The 24,794-nt window shown below is 45.8% G+C and overlaps 1 protein-coding gene and 1 long non-coding RNA gene across 3 annotated transcripts in view; one reads left to right on the top strand and one right to left on the bottom strand.

The window, feature by feature from the left end:
• LOC119458471 (3-oxoacyl-[acyl-carrier-protein] reductase FabG) overlaps positions 1–24,794 on the top strand; it is a 463,543-nt gene that overhangs the window by 169,984 nt on the left and 268,765 nt on the right. The gene's annotated exons all lie outside the window — the stretch shown is intronic.
• On the bottom strand, positions 1,651–5,271 carry LOC125946984 (uncharacterized). The gene is made up of 3 exons (XR_007468044.1): positions 5,146–5,271; positions 3,661–3,761; positions 1,651–1,799 (listed from the first exon to the last, which is right to left on the bottom strand). It is a non-coding gene; the product is annotated as an uncharacterized LOC125946984 (long non-coding RNA).

Raw genomic sequence — 24,794 nt, 5'->3', positions numbered from 1 at the left:
ACATGAAAATTTACATTTCCTACAAAAATGTTTTTTTAAATATAACTGATCAAATCTGTGCTATATACAGGGTGTTTCAGTTAACTTGGGACAAACTTTAAAAATATGCAAATGCTCCGTAGGTGGACAGAACTAAAGTAATATTGTTTGCCGTCGCTTGGGGATACTCAGACTATATTTTGGACTCCGCCTAATTAGACTTAATTATTTATTCAACTTCTCAACTATTATAATTAGATGACAAGTGTCAATTAGAAGATTGTATAGAGCAACATGAGACACTTCCGATACAGCTTTCTGTTGCTCAATACGTGCAACACAAAAGTGTTTTTCCGAGCATGAAAGATGCCCGCGAATACACATAAAGTGCCTCGAGCGGCCAGTCGGACGAAAATTTTGCGTATATTCACGGGCTTCTTTCACGCTCGGAAAAAGCCATTTTATGTTGCACGTATTGAGCAACAGAAAGCTGTATTGGGAGTTTCTCATGTTGCTCTACAATTTACTCATTGACACTTTTCATCTAATTATAATTGAGAAGTTGAATAAATAATTAGGTCTAATTATCGAATTAGGCCGAGTACACAAAATAGTCTGAGTATCTCCAAGCGACGGCGAACAACATTACCTTGGTTCTGTCCAGCTACGTAGCATTTGCATTTATTTAATGTTTAGCTTAAGTTAACTGAAACAACCTGTATATATGGTAACCCTAAAACTGCCTGTTTGGTGCCACTTAAAGGAATAAATTTTCAATATTAAATTTCAGGTACAAAAATTCTAGTTTTGGTGGCCTTGAAAAATATATATATATATTGCAAAGGTATATTAGGGAAGTAGAGCACGCACACAAGAAACACCCTGTTATTTTGTACACCAATGTCATGGCAAATCATTGTGAAAAGCTGATTTGGAAAGTCGATATAAAGCTTGACTGGCACACATTTTTGATATACTGATACACCGTATGTTTCACACATGAACTTGCTTTAAATAAGGTTTGATCCAGGAGCATCAAGATGAGTTTTCGCTCCTCAACAAGATTCCTTGAGCAAGAAAATTTTTTTCTCACCTAAATCATTTTTTTTTCAAATGTAAATAGAGTTCTCTGAGCTAAAAATGCTGTGTAGCAGATTTTCCGATTACAATTATGGTTTCCTTAAATTTTGTAATGCGAAGGCAATGCATGGTCTGTTATTAAATATGTTGCTTGAAAATGATTTTTTTTCTACTGCAAGACAGCCTAAATATGCCAGATTTATTACTGTTTAGGTGCGAAGTGCCGTATCAATGGCGGCCTTATAAAAACAAACCACTGTTCATTAAGGTACTCTACTAGCCACATGCGGATGATACATTGCCAATTTTTAAATTATTTGTACTTGGTGCGATAATGGAATATTAGGGCTTGTACATAAATGAGCAAATAATGTTTATTAAATCAGCCATACTCTGGTTACTGAATGAAGCTTTAAATGTGAGTTCACATTTTTTAAACACAGGCCATCATGCATCAGCCAGTAATGCATAAATAAATGTTAAACATCATGCTTAATATTTTCCAACAAGAAATGATTGTATCAAACAGTATAAAAGTATTTAACAGCATATATTAGTTGCTTCAAATTAAAATAAAGTGTATACATTTGAGCTGCAAAATCCTAATTTATGCAGGAAATCACCTTTAGCTTTCATAAAAGCGAGAATACTGTTCACGGTTAACCACAAGGAACAGGGACTCCATTGTCTGAGCATCTTGACCATAAGTGCAGGAGATGGCTGTGCTGGAATCCTGCTTCCTGCATTAGCAAAATAACAGAATCATGAGAGTTGACTCTAGATTTCATTACGATCCTATACACTGCGGGGAATTTGATAAGGCAACAAGCTTCTGAAAACAAGACCCCTAATTATTGTGACCGAACACAAGGCACAGCCCAATTGGGCAAAAGTTCCAGTTTTCAAATTTAGAAACCGCGATCACTAAGTCATCGTGAATACAAAATGGCATAGAAGCAAAAATGAATATACAGTAGCCTTTTCACTGTGGAAAATAAGAGCATAAAATGTAAAGACTACCAACGACATCTCTTAGCAATGGGCATTTCTCCAGGAGCATGGATGTGACCACAATATAAAACTCACAAAATAAAATCTCCAATGTAGTTGTGCATTACACTTCAGAAGCACTGCAGCAGAAGACTTCATGGGAGAAGACACAATAAGACTGCTGTGCTCAAGGCATGAGAATTGTGTTGAATTCAACATTTATACACTCCGAGACGAAGAGCACTATTGTACAGAGAGAGTGCACAACAGACGAAAATGACGAAACCCCCAACTGCAATCTCACCTGCCCTGCATTACAGTAGCAAAGCAGTACTTGCATCTAGCTCAACATTGTCCAACTCTCCACTGCTGTCTATAAGGCCTTTTCTGTATACGTAGTTAGTTGTATTTATTGTTGTATATTTCTTTACCGACTGAGTAAGAATCAGTGTTTCAGCACATTTCCCTGGAAAATATAGAACGTCTCGCCAACTATTTTTTGCCCTTGTTAGCTCGGCAATACGCTGACAAGTACTATTCCCTTATTTATACTTACAATCCTTCCTGATGCTCCGAATTTCTACTTCGTGCTCTGAACAGTTACGTATGTCCTTCTACTCAGTTTATGTTGGCTTCCTACAATTTACGTGGTCCTTCATAGTGTAGCTGCTCAACTAGAGCCTAAAATTTCCTGCTGTCTCCTAAAAGCACCATCTTTATTGGACAGCATGTCCTACGTTTCCCCCTCACTGTGGGTGAGTTTATGTAAGTGCTGACCTATTTACTAGACCGCAGTGCCACAACTATTTCTCATCCTGTGTTGCCACTACATGCATGAGTCACAATGGCTGCAAATTGGCTCCCTGCCCCACCCTCTCCGATTCCAGGTCACTCTCTCTCCTAAATGAACATTTTGCCACCTGGAGAATATCCAAAAGCATTGCATCCTCATGAAAAGTGCTCCTGTTAATCTTTTTTTTTTCTCTTCTCCTGTAACGACTGTGTTAAATCAAACATGCTTGCGAATTTCATGAGCAGCTCAGTAAACGAAATAGGCACATGGTTTACTGAAAAGAGGTTTTCAGCTACCATAAGAAGCCACGGTTTCTTGCAATTTCATCAATTCCCTTGCAGTCTTGATAGCAATCTAGCACATTTTGATTTTGATACAGTTTTCATAACAATAACAGCCGAAATTTTGAGGTTGTGATAATTATGTGATAATTAAAGGTAGAGGAGTTTGACGCAATGAGGAAATAAGAATCGCATTGCACAGGGTAAACAAATACTCTTTTCCCGCAAATAAATTGGTAGGAGGAGGGTAACTTGAAATGGGCACTGAATGCACAATACAGAATATGATGCTGAAATGCCCCAATCTCTGAATATCCTTGCACAAAAGAAAAACTTCATTATGAAAGGCAATGATGAAATTGCAAGTATATACTTCATATTCGTCATATCTGCAATGTGCACTGTGCCATCGGCAATATCTAAAAACTGCATACACACAACTGCACAAAATATGAACCTAAGGCTATCAAAGGAGCCTCACAGTATTAAATGGAAACTTGTTTCAGAATATTTGACTACACGCCTATATCTACTTACAATGTTGTCTTGTCTGAAGGCAAACGTAAGTGGCTTGCCCCTGATGGGTTTCTGATGGAGAGCACAAAGGCTGCGAATTGTGAGGCTGTCATCTGGATGACCTGCAAGAAATGACATTTTTAGTTCCACATAAAAAAATGCTACCAGAACGAGAGATAAGATCACTGGCAATAAAGGTGATTTTGGTTGGCAAGAGAAAAATCAAAGTATGGACTCGGTACAGCTTACTGAGAAAAAAAAAAGCCTCATACCACAGATGTTGCAGTGAAAGTTCATTGCATTGAAATTTCCACACACATACGTTTGCCTGCTCATACACTGTTGCCAGTGCTGTGCCAGCGGTATTTCTAATTGTTTAATATTTCTTTTAGTGCTCACTAAGTTTATTAGCAGCTATGAAAGCGGCTAAGTTGAATGTAATGAGTAATCTTAGTGCCACATTGCAAATATATACTCGATCACACTAGTGACTTGGGCTACTATGTTGCCTATAAATAGTGTGAATGAATCAAATTTGATTAATTATTGTTTCCTTGCCTTTTCTGGCCAAACAGCACCAGAGAGTTGTACAATTCAGTGGCAAATCCGTGGTAAATGCAAGAGGAATGCGTTAGAATGTCGCAACTCCTTGCAGGTCTCAAATCCATTATTGCAACCATGTTCACCACATTTGCAAAGTGTTGTTCAACAAGTCACTTTACACAAGTCCTGCCCTTTCGAGGAGCGAAGTCTTACACGCACACCTGCACCACATGACATGCTTTCAACAATTTCCACACACACATACGCTTTTTTTTTACACTTTGACACTCCTGAGAAAGCATTAAAAAATTTATTGGACTCACTGCAACCTTCTCAATTAAACCTACAGCTCAATCAAACACATTCTCGAGTCCGAGGGCATGCCTTATAAATTCCATTTTTACGAATTATAATTCGGCTATAGAGGACAATTTTCGAAGGGCATGAGAACCACCCCAGAGAGACCTAAATCTTAGCACTTCATATCTTCAGTAAAAGCTGCTTAAACCAATTACTATATGCGGAATATCGCAAATAACCAGCTATTCACAATTTAAGCAGTTGTCTCCTTGAATTCGGTAGTGTTACGTGTCAAAACGACAATTTGATTAAGGGGCACGGGATAGCGGGTGGCTCTGGATTGATCCTGACCCCTAGGGGTTTTTCAACGTGTCCCCAATGCACGGGACACTGGCGTTTTTGCATTTGTAGGCAAAACATTTTTTTGTGCGGGCGAAAGGGCGGCAGCATTTCGCCCGCCGCCGCCTCATAAGCAGTTGCCTACTTCAAGGAAATGTGGGCTAACCCAAGGTACATGTTTCACGATCGAAATTACTGTAATCGCGAAACACTTTCCGGATTTCTGATTCATGTAGTTATGCTGTTGATGAAACGTTTATTTCACAATAACAATCAAGGAAGTGGATTCATCAGGGTAGAGGGGGGAAAAAGGAGGAAACTTACACCTTCCACTGGTCCTCCGGCGCCTCCATATATTCCAGAGTGGCTCGACACCAAACTCGGTTTTCAGGGCGGGGACAGCCGCTGCACCAATTTTGAAGAGGTTTATTGCGTGTAAAACTACCGACTTTATTCAACACACTCACACACACAAGCACGCGCGCACACACATAGCACTCACAAAACACGCACGCACGAACGCACGCACGCGCAAGCACATAGAGACCCGCATACAAGCACGCGCACTCGCAAAGCGCTCCCAAAACACATACGCGCGCGCGCACGCACACACGCTAAGTACTCACAAAACACGCGCGAACGCACGCACGCGCAAGCACATAGAGACCCACATACAAGCACGCGCGCACAAGCAAAACGCTCGCAAAGCAGCAACGCGCGCGCACGCACACATGCAAAGCACTCACACAACAGGCACGCGCGCACATACAAAGCGCTCACAAAACACGCACGAACGCACGCACGCGCAAGCACATAGAGACCCGCATACAAGCACGCGCGCGCGCGCACGCACACAAACAAAACACTCAAAAAACATGCACGAACGCACGTACACAGCGCTCAGAAAAAACCCACGGACGCACGCACGCACACGTAAAGCGCTTACAAAACACGTACGCGCGCGCTAACACACACCACACACACACACACACAAACGGAGAGAGAAAGATAGCCCGAAACACGCTGAAGAAGGCGTCCGGCAAGCAGCAGCAGCAGCAGTACGCGGGCGCGCGAGGGAGAGCCAATATTGCGCCAGTACAATATTGCGCCGAAAGGCGAAGCCAGTCGTCACTTCTACTCGACATAAAACGAACGACGATGTTATAAGCCGCGCTGAACTCGCAAGAACCCCACATTTCCGATAGTTCAAGCGCTCAGAAACAAAGCGGCGATTATGCAGGCGCACCACGCCCGACGTGGCCACAGAAACGTTAGTCACACGGGGTCAATCAAGGTAGCCATCTTGCTAGTCACACGGGGGCAATCGAGGTAGCCATCTTGCCGTAGTACTGCGTGCAACTGCTTTTGCGCTTACATTAGTGAAATATGCTATCGGATCACAATGAGATACTTCTACAGCCAACAATAATCAAATAAAGAAACACCAAATGAACGGACACTTGCCTGAAACTTTCCATACTGACAGTAGTGTACCGACCGCCGACACCGGGCACGTTGCAACTGCTCGTATCTGCTTCCGTGGATCCATCTTCCAGCGCGTGCCAAGGCTTTGAGTTGAGGTGGGGCACGATTATTACACAACGCATGATGATACAACGCCTGCATGATACACAACGCCTGCATGATACACAACGCCTGCATGATACACAACGCCTGCATGATACACAACGCCTGCATGATACACAACGCCTGCATGATACACAACGCCTGCATGATACACAACGCCTGCATGATACACAACGCCTGCATGATACACAACGCCTGCATGATACACAACGCCTGCATGATAGCGTCAAGGTTTTTCTCTCTCGGATGAAGCCCATCACGATCGATGCGATACCCTAGATAAGTTACTGCTGGACTGCGGAAGTTGCACTTATCGAACCTTAGCTTTACACCACGCTCTCGGAAGCGCTCTAAGACGTTTCTCAGCCTTTCGCCGTTGTCACTCGCTCTTTCCGGAAATGAGCACATCGTCAAGATAAGCCTGTGCTCCTGGAAGGCCAGCCAATACCTCATCCATTTTTCTTTGAAATATTGCGGGCGCAGAAGCTATCCCGAAAGGAAGTCTGTTGTAGCAAAATAGCCCTTTTGGCGTATTAATGACGCAAACTTTCTTCGCGTTATCGTCTAGCGCCACTTGATTGTATGCATCCCGTGGATCCAAAGTGCTGAAATAGTCCCCATCGTGTAGTTGCGCAAACATATGCTCAATAATTGGCAATGGGTATTGCTCAGTTGCACACGCTGGAATTACTGTGGCCTTGAAATTACCGCATATTCTTACTGCGCCGTCTTTCTTAAGCACTACGACTATGGGCGTTGCCCATTCAGAGTGTGCCACCGGCGACAGCACGCCCAGAGAAACTAAACGGTCTAGTTCAAGTGACACTCGCTCACGTAGCGCCTATGGAATGGGTCTGGCCTTACAGAACTTGGGTACGGCGCCTTCCTTCATGTGCAGGCTGGCTGGAGGACCCTTGATTAGCCCCAGTTCCTCGGAGAACACGTCGTGGTAGTCATTGAATATGTTGTTCACGCTGGATTCGCTTGGTTCTTTTGTTGACCCCGAGTCTTCTACAAAACGAATCACCGGAGCACCTGCGCTGTTCAGCTGCTGGATTAAATCGCGACCGCAGAGCCTTGGTCCCGCACAGTCCAACACGATCAGCGAACACTCTACTGTCACTCCTTTATGACAAACCTCGAGCGCAAGCTCCCCAAGTACTGGAAGGCGTCCTGTATAGCAGGATGAACTCAGACTGGACGGTTTCAGTTTCGGCCATTGGTCGCGGTGCGTATCGTACAGTTGACGCGGAATGACACAAACGGGCGACCCGGTATCGACTTCCATGTTCAGCTGCACACCGCACCAAGCGAATGTTCGGCGAATCGGCGGTTCTAGACAACTTTTTCGTTGTGATACCAAAGTCCAAATGTGGGCTGCTTCGTGTTCCTCGTCTGCTGAGGCTTCCGTCCCCAAGAGGGTGTTAGTTTGTGCCGTCCTCGCCGCGCCTTGTTCTGGAGCCCCGCGGCTTCGACATTTCCTTGCAAGGTGACCACGTCGTCCACAGCGGTAACAGCGCGCGTTAGACCAGGGGCAACATGCGTCATTATGCTTTGTACTGCCGCACCTCGTGCATTATTGACGTGCGGCAGCCCTCCTCTCATCCAGCACAGTTTCTTTCTGATACGCCTGTACTTTTAACACGGGTGTCGTTGCAGGTCCGATCATGCACTGTACATCACTATCCGCAGCCTCAGCTGCAAGGGCCATCGCTTCAGCGTCTTGTAGCGTTAATCCCGCTTTTCCAGTAGCTGCTTCTGCAGGTCACCTGACCGTATACCACACACAATGCGATCTCGTAGCATGCGATCCAAACAACTGCCAAAATTGCAATTGTCAGCCATGCGGCGAATGTCTACCAGGAATTCATTAATCGGCTCGCCCTCCGCTTGACAACGACTGAAGAGCTTGTAGCTTTCGGTGATTTCGTGTCTCTTGGGACTGTAGTGCTCGCTCAAAACTTCTAGGACTTCTTCATACGTCAACGCATTTGGCTTGTGCGGAGCCACCTTCCCTGCCAGCACTTGGATCGTATGCGTGTTTAACGCGGCAACCAGCAATGCTCTTTTCTTAGTCGAGTCTTCAATCACATTCGCTTCGAAGTACGCTTCTACTTTAATAAGGTACGGCTTCCACTTATCTTTGCCTTCTTCGAAGTCCGGAAGGTGGTGAGCCATGATGGCCTTGGCTTCTCGGTTCTGCGTGGGTTCCGGATCAGTGTCGACTTTCACAGCATGGGCGATGTTCATCCTCGTCGCCACTGTAGCATAGCCATGGCGTGCTCGTAGTAACGCCAGGACAGTGAAGCATCAGCGTAGTCAGTAGAACAAAATGAGCCTTTATTCAAAGGTGTACAGCGTATCTATAAGTAGCCGAGTGGCAAGCAGATAGGAAGGAGCACGTGTTAGTGGTGATAGTCTGAACTCTGAAAGATCACCAGATGAGGCGATAAAAGGTGCGTGCACTTCGAAGATACACGTGTAGTTGCAACAAACACCATACCTTATGAAAAAAAAAGAAAAACGGCATTTAGCCTCAACACGGGAAATTATTGAACTTTGCCACATGATTATATTTTGCACTCGCAAGCAGAGTTACTACGTGCAGAATATTCTCTACTAAATTATTGTTCTCATTGACTATTGCAAAATTATTATTTTATGTGAAGATTAATCTTTCATGGTTTCTCTAATTAGTTGTTTTCCGTCACAAGAATTACCTACAAAATTCAGTCAATAATGATTTTTATAGAAGAAAATGTAATTGTTCGACAATGAATAGTTTCACATCGTTGGCTTTTTATGAGTGTACGTTAGCTGATAAAAGTACTTTAAGGAGAAGTAAATGGTTAAGACTTTGTGGGAATTATGACAAAGTTGGAAAAAAATGACTTGACTTGTATTGCACCAGTATTTCGTCAGTTACAATTCACACGAGCACGTAGTCACTAGCGAATATTGCAGTTTCATTTTCATCAATCAAAACAACGTTCATTGTGCTTACCTATGCAAGAACAGACCATCACACTGATTTTCTGTTCGATTAGGGCATCTCGGCATACAACAAACACTTTATAACACAGGTGCGCCTACCGCTGACGGAAGGTCTCGCTGGTCTGCCGAAGACTTTGAGCAGAGCAACAGTGTGGACTGCGCTACCTTAACTACGGACCGGCACAGCCCTAAATATGGTCGGAGTCTCCGGCTCGCCAGGCCATCCTTGTGCACAAGACAGGACAATTTTTTTCCCGTGGGAAAACAGTCGCTTCGGACCCTGTATGGTCGCTTAATCGCCTGCACATTTGTGCGGGGGCGAAAGGCATCATTGTTTCCCAGAAGACATCCCCAAACGCGACGAATCGCCGTCGGAAAGGCGGCTTGGTTGCCTTCACACGTTTTCAGGTTGAAAGGTTTCCCCGTTTCCCTGAAGCCCCCCAAAAACGCAACCGGTCGTCCTTGCGGCGGTCCTCCCGGGTTTTTGGGCGCAATGCCGGTTAACCGACGCCTTCGTTCGAAACTGCCTTGGCACCTGTCTGCTGCTTAAGCGGCAAGCCGCGTACACGGTGGTTCGGTGTGTTACCTGCTTGACTTAACACAGACTCAACTGCTTCACACACTTAAATTCCTTCACTAAGCTCGGCGCGCGTTGGCCACGCCTACTATGTGCGTATATTCCGAAACCCCCGCATTAGACAAAACCGACGCCACCGAAGTGAGCCGAGTAAAATCTACCGCTTGCCTATCACGTGAGGGCCTATTTCCCATCATCCCATTCCTGTATTTTTTATGACTAGGCTTCAAGATTGTCACGTGACGCTCCCTCCTAGTTTTTTTTCCATCCTTCATGGTTTATCTCACAACAGTTCTGCACGGCAGACTTAGCAGTAAACAAAAAAAAAAGAGCGGGGATCTCAACATTGACAAGCCAAAAGTAAACAAACTGACTACGCCTTTCTTGCAGCGGTCCTGCTGCATGCATGGTTCGCTTTAGATCAAGAAGGGTGACATAATGCAAAGGCTTACCAATCTATACTCTAACCTCGTTATAACTAAACGGGATATTATGAAATAATGTACTTAACAAAGTAAATTAACTTACCCTTGCAATTCCAATAGAAATATGCGTATTTAAAACGTCGTTTTAGTGATTTTTCTGCATTTCGACCCCATCGAAATGCGGCCGCCGTGGCCGCATTTCTATGGGGGCGAAATGGAGAAAAAACCCGTGTACTTGCATTTAAGTGCACGTTAAAGAACCCCAGGTGGTCCAATATAATCTAAAGTATCCCCACTACGCCTTGCCTCATAATCAGGTGGTGGTTTTGCCACGTATAACGCCATAATTTTTAGTCATGGAGGTATCACTACGTATCCTACATTAGACGCACTTTCTGATGTAGGCATGTCTGAAGTGGTGATTGACACAGTAGGTATTTTTTTCTTTGACAAGCCGACTAAATTATCATCTACGTGTGGCCACAATGGATTCAATCAGAACACAGCTGAAATACCATATTGTATACTATCCGCAATATTTTCACAATCTTTCGCTAACATAAGTATTCCAAACGATTGGCGTGTGCCTAAGGTCATTGCAGTGTTCAAGTCCGGCGAGCGTTTTTCACCCCTCAACTACGTACCCATATCCTTAGCAATTATAATCTGCAAGCCATTAGAACACGTCATACAGTCACAGGTTAGTAATTATTTAGCAGAGCATAACTTAATCTTTAAATATCAGCATGGATTCCGCAAGGGATATTCGTGCGACACTCAGTTAGCTGGCTTTATTGATGACCTGCATTCATCCATAGATGCTGGTAGTCAGGTCGGCGCAATATTCCTTGATTACTCGAAGGCATTCGACCGTGTTCCACACCATCGTCTTCGAACAAAGCAAACAAGGTATAATACTCATCCTCCATTTCTCGCATAGATTAATGACTTCTTATCTTGCAGTATGCAGTTCAAACCAGCAAAAAAAAAATGAACTCTTCATGTGGTCAGGTGACCTGAGGTGTACGGCAAGGCAGCGTGCTTGGGCCGTTAATATTTCTTGTTTTATTAACGATTTACCGGACAGAGTTTATTCCAGAATTAGGTTTTTCGAAGATTACTGCGTAATTTATCGAAACATTTCTTCTGTAATTGATCAACAGGCTCTTCAAACTGACCTTAACTCGGTAAGCGCTTGATGCGATGCTTGGTTAATGTTACTAAATCTCTCAAAGCCTAAATTTATCCCTTTTACAAATTGAACTACTAGACTTCCAACTTCCTACGTATTAAACCACACGAAAGTTGAGCTTCCTTCCAGTTATAAGCACCTAGGGCTCTGGTTCTGTAGTGACCTTGAGCGCCAAATCCACATTGAAACCATTCTACCATCTCCTAACTGCTGTCTAGGCCTCATCAAACGTAGCCTCCGCCTCACCTCACATTAGGAAACTAGCGTACACTACCTTAATTCGACCAAAGGTTGTGTACGCGTCGGCTTTATGGGACCGAGAACAAGAGTACCTAATTAATGATATTGAAGCTCCGTGAAATCGTGCTGCAAGATTTAGTTTTTCGGATTATTGACAAGCAACTAGCGTCACACCGTTGAAACAGCGTGCTGAACTCGAGAATTTGTCAGTTCGTCAGAAAATAACACGCTCCACACTCTTTCATAAACTTTATAGCCACCCTTTCCTTCATGAAAATTTTTTTCATACCCCGTCCGCTATACTCTCTCCTCATGATGATCCTTTCAAGCTAAAACGCGTTTTTTGCCGCACATCACGATACGCTCATTCTTTCATACCTCGCACTAAAACTGAGTATAATAACCTGCCATCTGACATTGCAACAGAACTCGACTTTAATCTAGTTGAGAAACTTGATCGGTCGTATCTTATGCCCTGAATGCTCATCAAACGTGCTCGTCCCTTTTTATCGCTCTCCCTGTTTTCTTTTTTCTTTTTTCGATTTTTGTATTTTGTTACAGTTAAAAAGAACTGTGCCGTGGTACTAAATCTGAGCGTTTTGCATTGCATCAAATGAAATTTTAGCGAAAGTTGGGCTTGCAATATGTTTTTTTTAGACGTTTCGTTTCTTTTTGCAGAGTGTGATTGACTTTTATCTTTCTCGCTCTTCTTTTTTACCTTTTATATTGTTGTAATGTTACCTTCGACGATGTTGCATATCCCTCCTATATAATACATTATTCTTACATTATACATTACGCGTATATATATAATACATTATATATATAATATATTATTTTTAGGGTATACTGAAATAAATAAATAAATAAATAAATAAATAAATAAATACTGGTCTCCTTTGCAGCATTCACTGCACAACTGTACGCGTGGAGTGTCTGGAGTGTCTGTGCAATACCGCCTGATTTTAATAATAATAAAGCAAACGGGTCACCACAGTCATCCTACGATTGGCAGCCCGGAACGACAAAAATTATTCCTCCCCGGGAAACATTGTCTCACGTTCACTCAATGCACACCAAGCTATAACAAAACAATGTGATTCCTCGTATCTAGCTATATTACAAGGAGAAAGCGACAAGAGTCCTTCGAATGTAGAAAATCAGTCGGATGACCCTTGCAACTATAGAGATAGAAACAGGCTGCGTGAGAATCGCCTGCTGTATTTTATATAAACGCAGCGGCGGGAGAATTGTAATTGAAAATTTAAATTTTTTTTCAAGCTTGCATGCTGCAATTGCCCTCCTGCCCTTCACATTTCTGTGATTTAGCACTACGCAAGGATGCCAGAACAAAATTATTGGAAACTTGCGAGTCACTCTGCTATCTCCCAATTTAGCATAATTTAACTAATTCAATTACGGAGTTTTACGCGCAAAAAATACGATTTCATTAAGAGGCATGCCGTATTTGGGGACTTGGAAATTTTGGACGACCTAGGATTCTTTAACGTGCACCTAAATCTAAGTACATACCGCCTTAGTATTAGCACGTGGGTTTCAGAAGGCAAGAAAACACGTTATGTTGTTCCTGGAGGCGCGGTGTACTTGTTATAATTGCACTGGAAAAGCGCTGCTTTACGAATACGAACGCCCGTGTAACCAGCCCATGTTTCTCTTGCATACATTAAACTCAATAGAGTGATGTTGAACTTCCTGTTCAACATCACTCTATTGAGTTTACTGTATACAAGAGAAACATGGTTACCTGTTCTCCTAAATGAAATACAAGTATTTGTTCCGCGTGAATAAATTGATGAAAATGAGATGTATTTTTCTTCTCTACTCAAGAAATATTGGCTTTACCTAAGATTCTATGTCTACATTAAAGAAATATTGGACCTGGATAGCCGGAAAAACTCAATACTGTGGAATATTTTCGTGTTGACCAAAATTGTGATAATTGCTGTATTTTAACATGGATCAGCTGAAAATAACTACAATTCAGTACAACTTATACGATCATTGTAGATAAAGTTCTGCCTCAATGTTTGTGTGTTTTCTTTTGTTTTTCGTTTTTAATTGTGTATACGTGTTGACGGCGGTGGGGGGCTCTAATAAGCGATGTAGGCATGACATGCGCCATAAAAGTACCATGGAGATGACATATCGCTATTTCTCATCACCTGAGCGGAAATGGGTGCTTTCTGTTGCTCTGTAAGTGCTCCATATTTCGTGCAATTTCCTTCTGCAAATTCACTAGCGAGGTTGTTCCCGTGGAAAACATCCACTGCACACAGGTGCAAGTTAGCGGGCAAGCCGCCGTCGCAATAGGCACGTGCTCATAGGTGCATGGAGCGAGCGAGAAGGCAATATATACAAACAGCGCCGAGACTGGATTTTAGCACACGTGCTGCTGGAGAACAACCGTAGATTTCTGGGTATGGGTACATCCGGCTTCCTTTAATATGCCTCTACAGCTGCCCATCACGGGTATGCGTATTCACGAGGCTTAGAACGCATTTTAATAGCCTTGTCTGAGCTCCCCAGTCGAAAAAGTCAGTGTCATCGGGAAATATTTGCTGGATTCTTCCTGCACACGTGCCTTAAACAGATCAATAACTCTTCGTCATTCCCCTAAACTCTGATTAGAGAAAAGCAGCCTTGCGGAGCATTTAAATCCGTTTCATGTGTTCGCATATCGTATTAATTATGAGCATAACAAGTTACTGGGATGGTAAACATATTCGTCAACTTACACGTAAACTGAAGGCCTCCTCTTGGAATCTCCATTCACTCACGCTCTGTTATTGACAGATACACTAAAAAGCAAGAACTATTTGAGCTGTGTTTGTAAATTACCCTTCTACAATACCAAAAAAGCTACTCTTACTGCGAGACCACGCTGGGTAGGCCAAAAATGACGCAACATGTGAAAGACCTGTGCCAACGCCGCGTCGGGATTCCCGCACGATCTCCCCCTGAAATCATAAATTTTAATGGCGTTCGCTGGGGACTAGCTAAGTTCTTATCGGTAAAGACTGACTTGATTGAATTCTTAAGAAGTTAGCTTAGCAAGTTTCATTAACTTTTAGAGACTCAAGATGGCCTAAACTTGAAAACGTATGCTGCTAAACGTTTCCGGCACTGGGGTTCAGGCGGCAAACTTATTGACCTTCATTTGCTGCTCGAATAACCTATCTATTACGCGAAACAACAGTTTTAAAGACTGTTTTACTAGTATAAACTGATTCTTTGCTAATGGGCCCTGCATCATCCCAGGCGGCACGCCAGCTCGGACCAACGTTTGATACCTATTGGCACTTCCTGGCCGAATGATGGCCTAAGGTTAACAGCGTGGTTCTAATATGGGCTTTGCCGTTCGGATTCCTGGTCGGATCATGACCTAAGGTTAACAGCGTGGATCGAATATCGGCTGGAATGTTCTTTTAGAGATCCAACGCTGGCCCTCTTTGCACATGCACTAAAGAATATTAGCACTGCCGTTCATCAAGGCCGGAATTATTGGACCGACATTCCTGTATATGTGTGCCAACATGGGTTACTAATTTGGCTTTCTTGGAACAATATACGGATTGTAGTATGCCAGTTTTTTGTTCCCAAATTTTTAAATGTATTTTTGTACGACTTGGGTAGCTTAACTTATGTTTAGAAAAGTCAAGAGAAACCTAATATCTGGGGTTGTAGGTGCTTAATTCAAAATATGATTATGATCGAGAGACGTCGTAGTGGGGGACTTGGGATTTATCCTAACCGCCTGTAGTTTTTTTCCCCCGTGCACCCCATGCATGGTACACGGGCCTTTTTGCACTCCGCTTTACCGAAATGCGCCTCCCTAAAAAAAAAAAAAAATACTCCAATGCAGAACGTAGCAAGGAGGGGCAATCGTATATCGGGAAAACTAGCCGCTGCTTTACGGATCGTGCAATGGAACATGAGCGTTCGATAAGAAACAACGGTACGTATTGCGCATTGTAGGTTTCGCATGCGCACTCCGCGGCTCTGAAGGTTCAATATTCTGGCAAAATCAAGGATTGCGCTGTCAGAGAGCTGATGTAGCCGTTTTAAATTGCCTCGATACGGAACGCATGTGTTAGGCAAACTTCTATTTCTTTGTTTAGCAGCTAAGAAAGGCACTTTCGCGGCATGTTGCGGCGACATAATAATCATGCTCATATATCAATGGGATTGTTTATAGCTTCAGTCCGCATACGTGGTAAACTCCTTATATGGACGCCTCTGAGGTAAAAAAAAATGTTGCAGTGGCTTAGCTCGGCTATGCCAGGATATACGTAGCGTTAGCAAAGGTTCAGCTGATTATTCTTAGCTTTCCTGGTTGTCTAGATTGTAAAGGATTAGCTTGATTGTCATGCTTACTGATGCTCCAATGACACACACAAACGCCAGTCAGAAGCGCAGCGGCTCCAGGGCAGTGTCAGACGGCGACTGCACAGCGAGCGCGCGCCGGCGCCAGTGCGTCTACCACGGCAAGACGTCACTCCTCTGGAATGCGCAGACCGGCGGCGGTGAGTCGCGCGCGGCGGCGGCGGAGTGCGCGAGAGGTGCCGGCTCCGGTGGCTCCGGTGCGCAAGCCGTGTGACATCACTGATCCTTGCGCATGCGCAGCACGGCTCTTGATGTGCCGCGCGAAACGGGCTTGGCTAGGCCAGTGTAGCTAACGCTACAAAATTGTTTAAAGTTGGCGCTTGTCGGTGTCGTACCCGCTCGTCCTTGCCTTTCTTTGGTGCATGGTGTTTCTTTTGCCTACTTTTCCGTTCTTCAACCTTGTCAACAGTCCTTCCCTCCCTCACACACCCATGTAAGCCTGGTCAGCGCTATGAATGAAGCACTCGGGGAGCTACACGCTGCTAAATAAAATCGGCTGCGCATGCAGGCACGGCGGAATGCGGAAGGGGGGGGGGGGGGGGTCTCTATTGTCCCCCGTGCCTCCCTCCATCGCTGCCGCCCGCAGATCGCGTTGTGTCTAGGTCCTGCGGGGAGAGTGGCGTATACGCCGTTTTCTTCATTCGCCCTTTCCTCGTACCCTTTCCATATTTGCATAGCTAGCATACTGACGGGTGGCGTGTCTGCTTGCAGACTTGCCCGTTCTTGTCAGCGCACTGCTATCGTGAAAAAATGCTCACTTGTGGTCGTCATTCCTACTGCAAAGCCTACATTTTAAAATATGCAGCAAAGTTGCCGCGGAGTTTTGCGAGTATTAGAACTAAGGAAACAAGTAAAAAACAAAGTTGGCGCTGGCGGCAACCGTCTTCGATTTTTGACGAACTCGGAAACACAGGAACATGGATCTTACAACGGTGAGTGCATTTGTTTTGCGCATGTGGCTAATTTTCTAAGCTGCTAGATGGAGTGAATTAGGAAATGGTGCATTGAGTTGTGTGTTTTACAAGCAAGATTGTTTCAATTCAGTAAATTTCAGGATTCTACATGTTGCCTTAAAAATGATGTCCGGCTACTCAAGCGCTTTTTTTGCCGCTTTAATTCCACGATTTCTCTGCATATTACTGTTGAACTTTTACCGTTTATTATAGTTTTGTTGCTTCCTTAACGTTGCATTTTTTCATTCATGTTGCTCTGCACTGCATCGATTTGTCGATTTGGGACGAACTAGAGCACGGTGTGTCGTGGCGATTACAATGTTATGTTGCCTTTGCCTGCTATAATCTTGGGGCAGTGATGTGCGGATTATAAATTTAGGTTGACCAAAAATTTAAAACACCTATTTATGTGTAGTGATTAGATTTCAATTGTGATTATATATTTTCCACTGCCATTTATTTACACGAATACATTTTCATATAACTGCTAGATTGTTGTCGGGTTCCGCGTAGTGGGGGAACGCAATTATTTCTGGAAAAAGCTGACAACTGAAAGTAAAATAGCGGTCTTCACTGCGACAAAATGCTGCTATCGCAGTAAGTGAGCGCAGAGCCGGAAGAATCATTGAGATCTGCTATCTTCTTTTATTTACTTTTTGCCCGCGTGAATTTAGGCGCTGATACATTTATAGTGTATATCAATCAACGTTTATGAACAGAAACACTGTGAGATGGATTGACAATTTTTTATACTGTATTACGACGAATGCTACAAACTGCTGCCAACCCTAGCATTATCGCGGGATATATGTTCTATTGAAACAGCCCTGACTAAGCTACAGTGCCTGTAATTGCATAACTTCTTTTATTAACAGCCTTTGAATAGTGCCCAGCGTAGAACACGTGTAAATCCCTGTTTGTGAATTTCACCCGTATTCCAGGACTTTGATTTTATCATGCCATGGGTGCTGCCTGATCCTGCTAGTCATTCCGAGGAACCGGGCTTGTTTTTGCTGTTCTAGGTGCGCATCATTTCCTGCAAGCTAACGCTGCAGTATTTTTTTTCTTTCGTGCAATAAATGCCTATTTTTGCAAGTGCTTCCTGACGCAACTTGTGAAATTTCACACCAGTCCTCCCCGCCTCTTCTCAGGTCCTCGAGGACCATCACAGGAACAGCTGGAGAGGTTGTCCATGGATGACGATGCCCTGAATGACTGGAGGGCACAGTCGGAGATACTCCGAAGCGGCGTTGTCGTGCTTGCCACATGGCTGGAATCAGCAGCAACTGGCCGTAGCGGACCATACTGGCGTCGCTTCTGGACTGGTGGTGGTTGCACCACCCATAGTGATCAACGAAGCACAATTTGAGGGAATATCCTCGGCTTCGGCTGAGACGGACGGCGCTGAGCAGCGGGATGGTCGTCGGCGAGACCTGCGATCAGCGCGCAACAGTCAGTGCCGCCCGCCAGAGAAGCTGGTTGCGCGCTGAACGGCTCACAGGTGACGACTTCAATGCTTGGACGGGTTGCGTGATTCCAAGCGCGCCGGAAACTTGCAGCGTGGCCGAGTGTACAGATGAAGACATGCACTTGGGCTCGGGCGCTCGGACACCGGGCGCTAGGGGGCGAACGAGGGGCAGACGAAGACGAAGGAGGAATAGAACAGCCCGCCCAGGAACGGGTGCTGTCTCTCTGTCTCCGTTAGTCCTTTACAATATATATATATATATATATATATATATATATATATATATATAGGAACTTGGAGGTTGAGGACGCACGTACGAAAAAGAACGATACTTTATTTCCAACGTTTCGGCAGGGGTCCGGCCTTCGTCAGGGAATCATCAATATATATATATATATATATATATATATATATATATAATATTGTAATGGGGTGTACTGAACAATTCAGATGTTAGCGTGTGTTCGTAACCGAAAAGGCAGGTGACGCAGAGCAGGAACAGCATGGTTGCCATAATAGAAAACTTGAAGTCCTCTTTACCAAACTCAGATGTCACATTCCTACACTAAACTTTTATCTGCATCGATCTGGTCTGGCGCCCTCCTCCTTGTGCTCATACTGTGGTGAAGACGAAACAATAGAGCATTTCTTCCTGTCCTGCCGCCGTTTTTCCTCATTAAGAAAACATGTTTTAGAAGATAAATTTAACAGTGCTGGATTAAATATTACGATACCCAATGTTCTATCTTTTGGTGCCTCTTCTCTAGGACATTGTCATAGGGATGTTGGTGCAGCTGTTGTGGGGTACATAATTGAATCAGGACGATTTCCTTTCTAAATTCTTAAATTTTATAGGAATAAATTCCTTTCGTCATTCAAAAATTTTCAGAAGTGATCCTTATTAGACTCCGATAAAGGTTTTCCGTCAATCACCCGATTCTTGGCCAATCCCCCATAGTGGGTACGAGCCACTTTTGAACGCAAGCAAGCAAGCAAGCAAGCATGGTTGCCCGAACGGCTCACACTCGTGCTAGACACAGGTGATCCGGCTGGCCCACTGGTTGCACTGCAGTCATTGAACAGACGATCTGGCTGGGCTTGTCCTTGTGTTCTTCTTCTTCGTTACAATTACCCTCGGTGCAAAGCGGAGCCATCCTGGCAACCTACGACGTGGAGACGAGCGGGTCATTGAAATATTTCAGGGGGTGAACGTGGACAACATCCCGTCCACGGCGGCGCTTGTCGGATGTCGGTGTAAGCGGCTGTATGACATAGTTGATCGAAGAGGTGCGTTCGACGATGCGGTATGGTCCATCATACTTCGAGAGAAGTTTTGTCGAAAGTCCAGGCGTGGTACAAGGCACGGACAACAAGACAAGTGTGCCGGGAGCGAAGTTCGGATTCGTAGCGTCGCCATCACGATTGTCTTTTTGTCGTTGTTGGTCGTCGGAGGTGAAATGTCGGGCTAATTGACGGCATTCCTCGGCATATCGGGCGACGGCTCAAACGGGAGCACACTCTGACGCGTCTGGTGTATAAGGCAATACCGTATCGATGATATGGGAAGGATCGCGACCGTAGAGGAGGAAGTACGGGGGAAATCCTGTAGTACTTTGGGTAGCCGTATTGTATGCGTACGTGACAAAGGGGAGGATGATGTCCCAGTTTGTATGCTCCAATGAAACGTACATGGCGAGTATATTATCAAGGGTTCAATTGAAACGCTCCGTAAGCTCGTTAGCTTGAGGATGGTACGCCGTGGTGGTCCGGTGAACTATGCGGCATTGAGCAAGCAGAGCTTCAACCACCGGCGACAAAAGCACGCGGCCTCTATCGCTCAGCAGTTCCCGAGATGGGCCATGACGAAGAACGAAACGATGGAGCAGAAAGGATGCCACGTAACCGGTGGTAGCTGCAGGTAGAGCGGTGGTTTCAGCATAGCGTGTAAGGTGATCAACTGCGACAATAATCCATCGTATGCCAGCAAGTGTCAGCGGTAGCGGCCTGTACAGGTCAATTCCCACACGGTCCAGGGCACGAGCAGCGCATGGAAGCGGCTGTAATAAACCACATGCCTGATGAGGGGGAGATTGGCGGCGTTGGCATGCGAACACGAGCCGACAAACTTTTGGACAAAAGTAAACATTCCTCGCCAGTAGTAACGTTGCCGCTGGCGCTCATACGTCTTCAAAACGCCGACGTGTGCACATTGTGGGTCAGTATGGATAGACGCGCACATGTCGGAACGCAGAGACCTTGGGATAACTAGGAACCACTTGCGACCAACGGGCTGGTAATTGCGTTGGTACAAGAGGTTATCACGGACAGCAAAATGGGCAGCCTGGCAACGCAGGAAGCGGAATATGGGAGATGCTGGCGAACCAGAAAGGAGATCCAAAAGAGAGGCCATCCAAGGATCCTTGCGCTGTTCTGATGCGAAGGTTTCGATGTCGACCGACGACACCATCTCCAAGGTGGAGTGGGAGGCAGTGTCGGCTGGCAGCAGACAGCGGGACAGAGTGTCATCGTGCTTGCGGCCTGAGCGGTAGATGACGTGTATGTCGTATTCTTGAATACGAAGAGCCCAGCGAGCAAGGCGTCCAGACGGGTCTTTTAAAGAGGATAACCAACAAAGGGCGTGATGGTCAGTAACCACATTGAAAGATCTGCCGTATAAATAAGGGCGAAACTTCCCGAGTGCCCAAACGATGGCCAGGCACACTTATTTTGTGACGCTGTAATTGCGTTCCGCTTTGGTCAGCGCACGAGTGGCGTAAGCAACGACGTACTCGGAGTAGCCAAGCTTTCGCGGCGCAAGGACAGCGCCAAGGCCGATACCATTGGCATCCGTATGCACTTCAGTTGGGACGGTGGGGTCGTAGTGTCGCTGTATAGCAGGAGAGATCAGGAGACGGCGTAATGTCACGAACGCTGTGTCGCATGCAGGAGACCAGGAGGATAGGTCGTTGGTGCCATTTAAGAGTTGTGTCAGAGGTGATATAATCGAGGCAAAATTGTGACCAAAGCGTTGTAAGTAAGAACAGAGGCCGATGAAGGCGCGGAGTTCTTTGAGTGTCTTAGGTTTTGGAAACTCTGCCACAGCGCGAAGTTTTGATGGGTCGGGGCAAATGCCGTCTTGGGATACGACGTGACCTAGAATCATGAGCTTTTGCGCGGCGAACTGGCACTTTTTCAAGTTCAGTTGCAGGCCTGCGTTGGTCAAGGACATCAAGACTTGCCTAAGGCGGAGAAGATGCGTGCTGAAATCAGGCGCGAACATAACGATGTCGTTGAGGTAGCATAAACACGTGCTCCATTTTAGGCCACGCAAGATATTGTCCATCATTCGCTCAAACGTAGCAGGCGCATTGCAAAGGACAAATGGCATCACATAAAACTCATATAAACCATCTGGAGTAATGAATGCGGTTTTAGGGCGATCAACTGCTGACATACGGACCTGCCAGTAGCCCGAGCTTAAATGCAACGAAGAGAACAGTTCAGAGCCTTGCAAGCTGTCCAGAGCGTCGTCAATGCGCGGTAGAGGGTACACGTCTTTTCGCGTTATCTTATTAAGACGGCGATAATCGACCCAGAACCGAATGGAACCATCTTTTTTGTGACGAGAACCAACGGTGATGCCAACGGGCTATGGAAAGGTCGAATGACGCCGCGCTAAAGCATGTTGTCGACGTGCTCACTGATCACCTGACACTCCTTGGCTGAGACGCGCTACGGGCGCTGCCGCAATGGCGCGTTGGAGCAAGTGTCGATGTGGTGGCTGACGGTTGACGTGCGACCCAGAGTAGGCTGAGTGACATCAAAAGAAGAACGGTACTGGGCAAGCAGGTGAAGAAGCTGAGAGCACTGCTCAGAAGTAAGGTCATCGGAAATGAAAGGTGTGAATAAGTCAAGTGATGCGGGAGCAGAAGTGGAAAGTGCACAGAAGTCAGTGAGTTCTGCATGCGAAGCATGCGGCGCGTCGGTAATATACATGTCATCAAGCGGCTGAACACGGCCAAATGGTTCGCCGCAAAGAGCTTTCAGTGCTGTAGGAAGCGGATTGCAGACAACGATGGAGCTGAAACCGGCTGAAATGTCAAGCGTGGCGAAAGGGAGGTAACATCTTTGCGGGTTATGAAGAGTTCCGAAGGAGTGAAGAGGACGGCGCCTTCAGAGACAGCGCCACAGAAGACGGGAACCACGACAGACGAGTTCGGCGGTATCTCGATGTCTTCCCGAAGGACTAGCTTACCGGGAAGAGAAGCGGCGCAGACGAGGGGCACGTCAAACGGAGGCGATAATTTGACTTCAGCACGTGCGCAGTTGATGACGGCGTTATTTCGCGAAAGTCCCACCCAAGTATCACGTCGTGAGAGCATGACTGCAGGAGCACAAACTGCACAATATAGAGAACGCCCTGAATAACAACTCTAGCTGTGCACGCTGCTGAAGGCTGAACTGGCTGGGCGCTTGTTGTGCGAAGAGAAAACCCAGAGAGTGGCGTCGTAATTTTTCGTAATGCGCGAGAGAGGCCTTCGTTTAGGACAGACATGGCTGCTCCAGTATCAATTGGCGCAACGGTATGGACGCCGTCAACACTAAAGCCAACAACGTTCGAAAGCGACATTGGAGGACTTGTACAGATCGATGGCGACGCAGTTCCTGCCTCCTGAACTGCGGAGCTTAGTTTTCCTCTTCCGTGGGTGAAGGGCGCCGACGCATGGGGGACAACGAGCGGCGACGCGGCGAAGGTGAACGACGTGTGGCCTGTTCGACTGCCGACTAAAAGAAGTATCGTGGAAAGGTTGCACATCGGCGTAAGGAGGCGACTGCACAAAGCCATCAGACTGCACCATGCGGCGGCGGCAGAGTCGGGCAACATGGCCGGGAATACCGCAGGCATAACGTATGGGTCTGTTGTCTTGCGTGCGCCAAGGATCAGCAAATGCCGGAGCAGTTCGATGAACGGGATGTTGAACGGATGGTAGCGGCCGTGGATGTAGCGCAACGAGTGGTTGACGAGGAGACTGCACGGCGACGGACGCGTAAGTGGCGCGGTGACAGGATACTGATGATGCTGCATTGGTAGAAACTCAGCAACTTGCTCTTCAAGAACCCGCCGGAGCGTCGGGGCGGGCTGTGTAGGAGGCTGTGTAAGAGGCTGTTGTGGCAGCGGCTGCTGTTGGGGTAGCTCAGCGAACGGTAGTAGAGAAAGCAGACCTGCAACTTCCTCCCACACGAAAGCTTGTATTTGTGTGAGCAGGGGGGAGCAATCAGAGAACACTGTCATGGAAGAGAGGGTCTCGTCAGCCACTGAGGGGCGCCTGGTCAAATCGCGATGCCTGAACAGCAGTGATTCATAGAGTCACTGGAGCCATCGAAGAAATTGGTCCAAGAATAGAATGAAGCACATAGGAAAAATAACAGGACTTCACTGACGTTCCCGCCGCGGTGCGGCCTTCAATACTCTTGATGAAGGCTGGACACCGGCGGGAACGTCAGAAAAGTCCTATTACTTTGCCTACGTGTTTCTATTCTGTAAACTATATATATATATATATATATATATATATATATATATATATATATATATATATTATAAACGAGATTTATTGAGGTTCGTTGCGACAGCCGGTCGTAGGATGCACCGAGCACAGTCCTCTCGCTCGAGCTTCTGCTGTGAGCTTGATGCTGCCGATGCTGCTGACTCTGCGCCGACGTTCGTCATCTTCCTTACAAGGGCCCCGCGGAAATAGTTGCCCGGAAGGACGATGGAAAGGTGATACGGCTTGAGGCGCTGAACGTGAACGACTTCACGGTTCCGACGTCGCATGTCGGACGGTGGCGTGAGCGGCTCAACCAGGTAATTAACGGGTGATGTTCTCTCGAGAATGCGGTATGGCCCGTCGTACTTCGGAAGGAGTTTTGAAGCGAGCCCAGGCGTGTGGTGTGGCACTAACAACCAGACGATGGTGGCGCCCGGGAGAAAATTGCGAGTCGAGTTCCGGGCATCGCGAACGGCTTTTTGACGGTTCTGGTCGTCTGAGGTGAATTGGCGGGCCAGCTGGCGACATTCTTCGGCGTGTCTGGCTGATTCCGAGATCGGCAGGCATTCTGATGGGTCCGGCAG

Source organism: Dermacentor silvarum, chromosome 7, assembly GCF_013339745.2.
Source record: "Dermacentor silvarum isolate Dsil-2018 chromosome 7, BIME_Dsil_1.4, whole genome shotgun sequence".
NCBI classification, from domain to species: Eukaryota; Metazoa; Arthropoda; class Arachnida; order Ixodida; family Ixodidae; genus Dermacentor; species Dermacentor silvarum.
The sequence above is the reverse complement of the archived record's forward strand: the minus strand, read 5'-3'. Positions and strand labels throughout refer to the sequence as shown.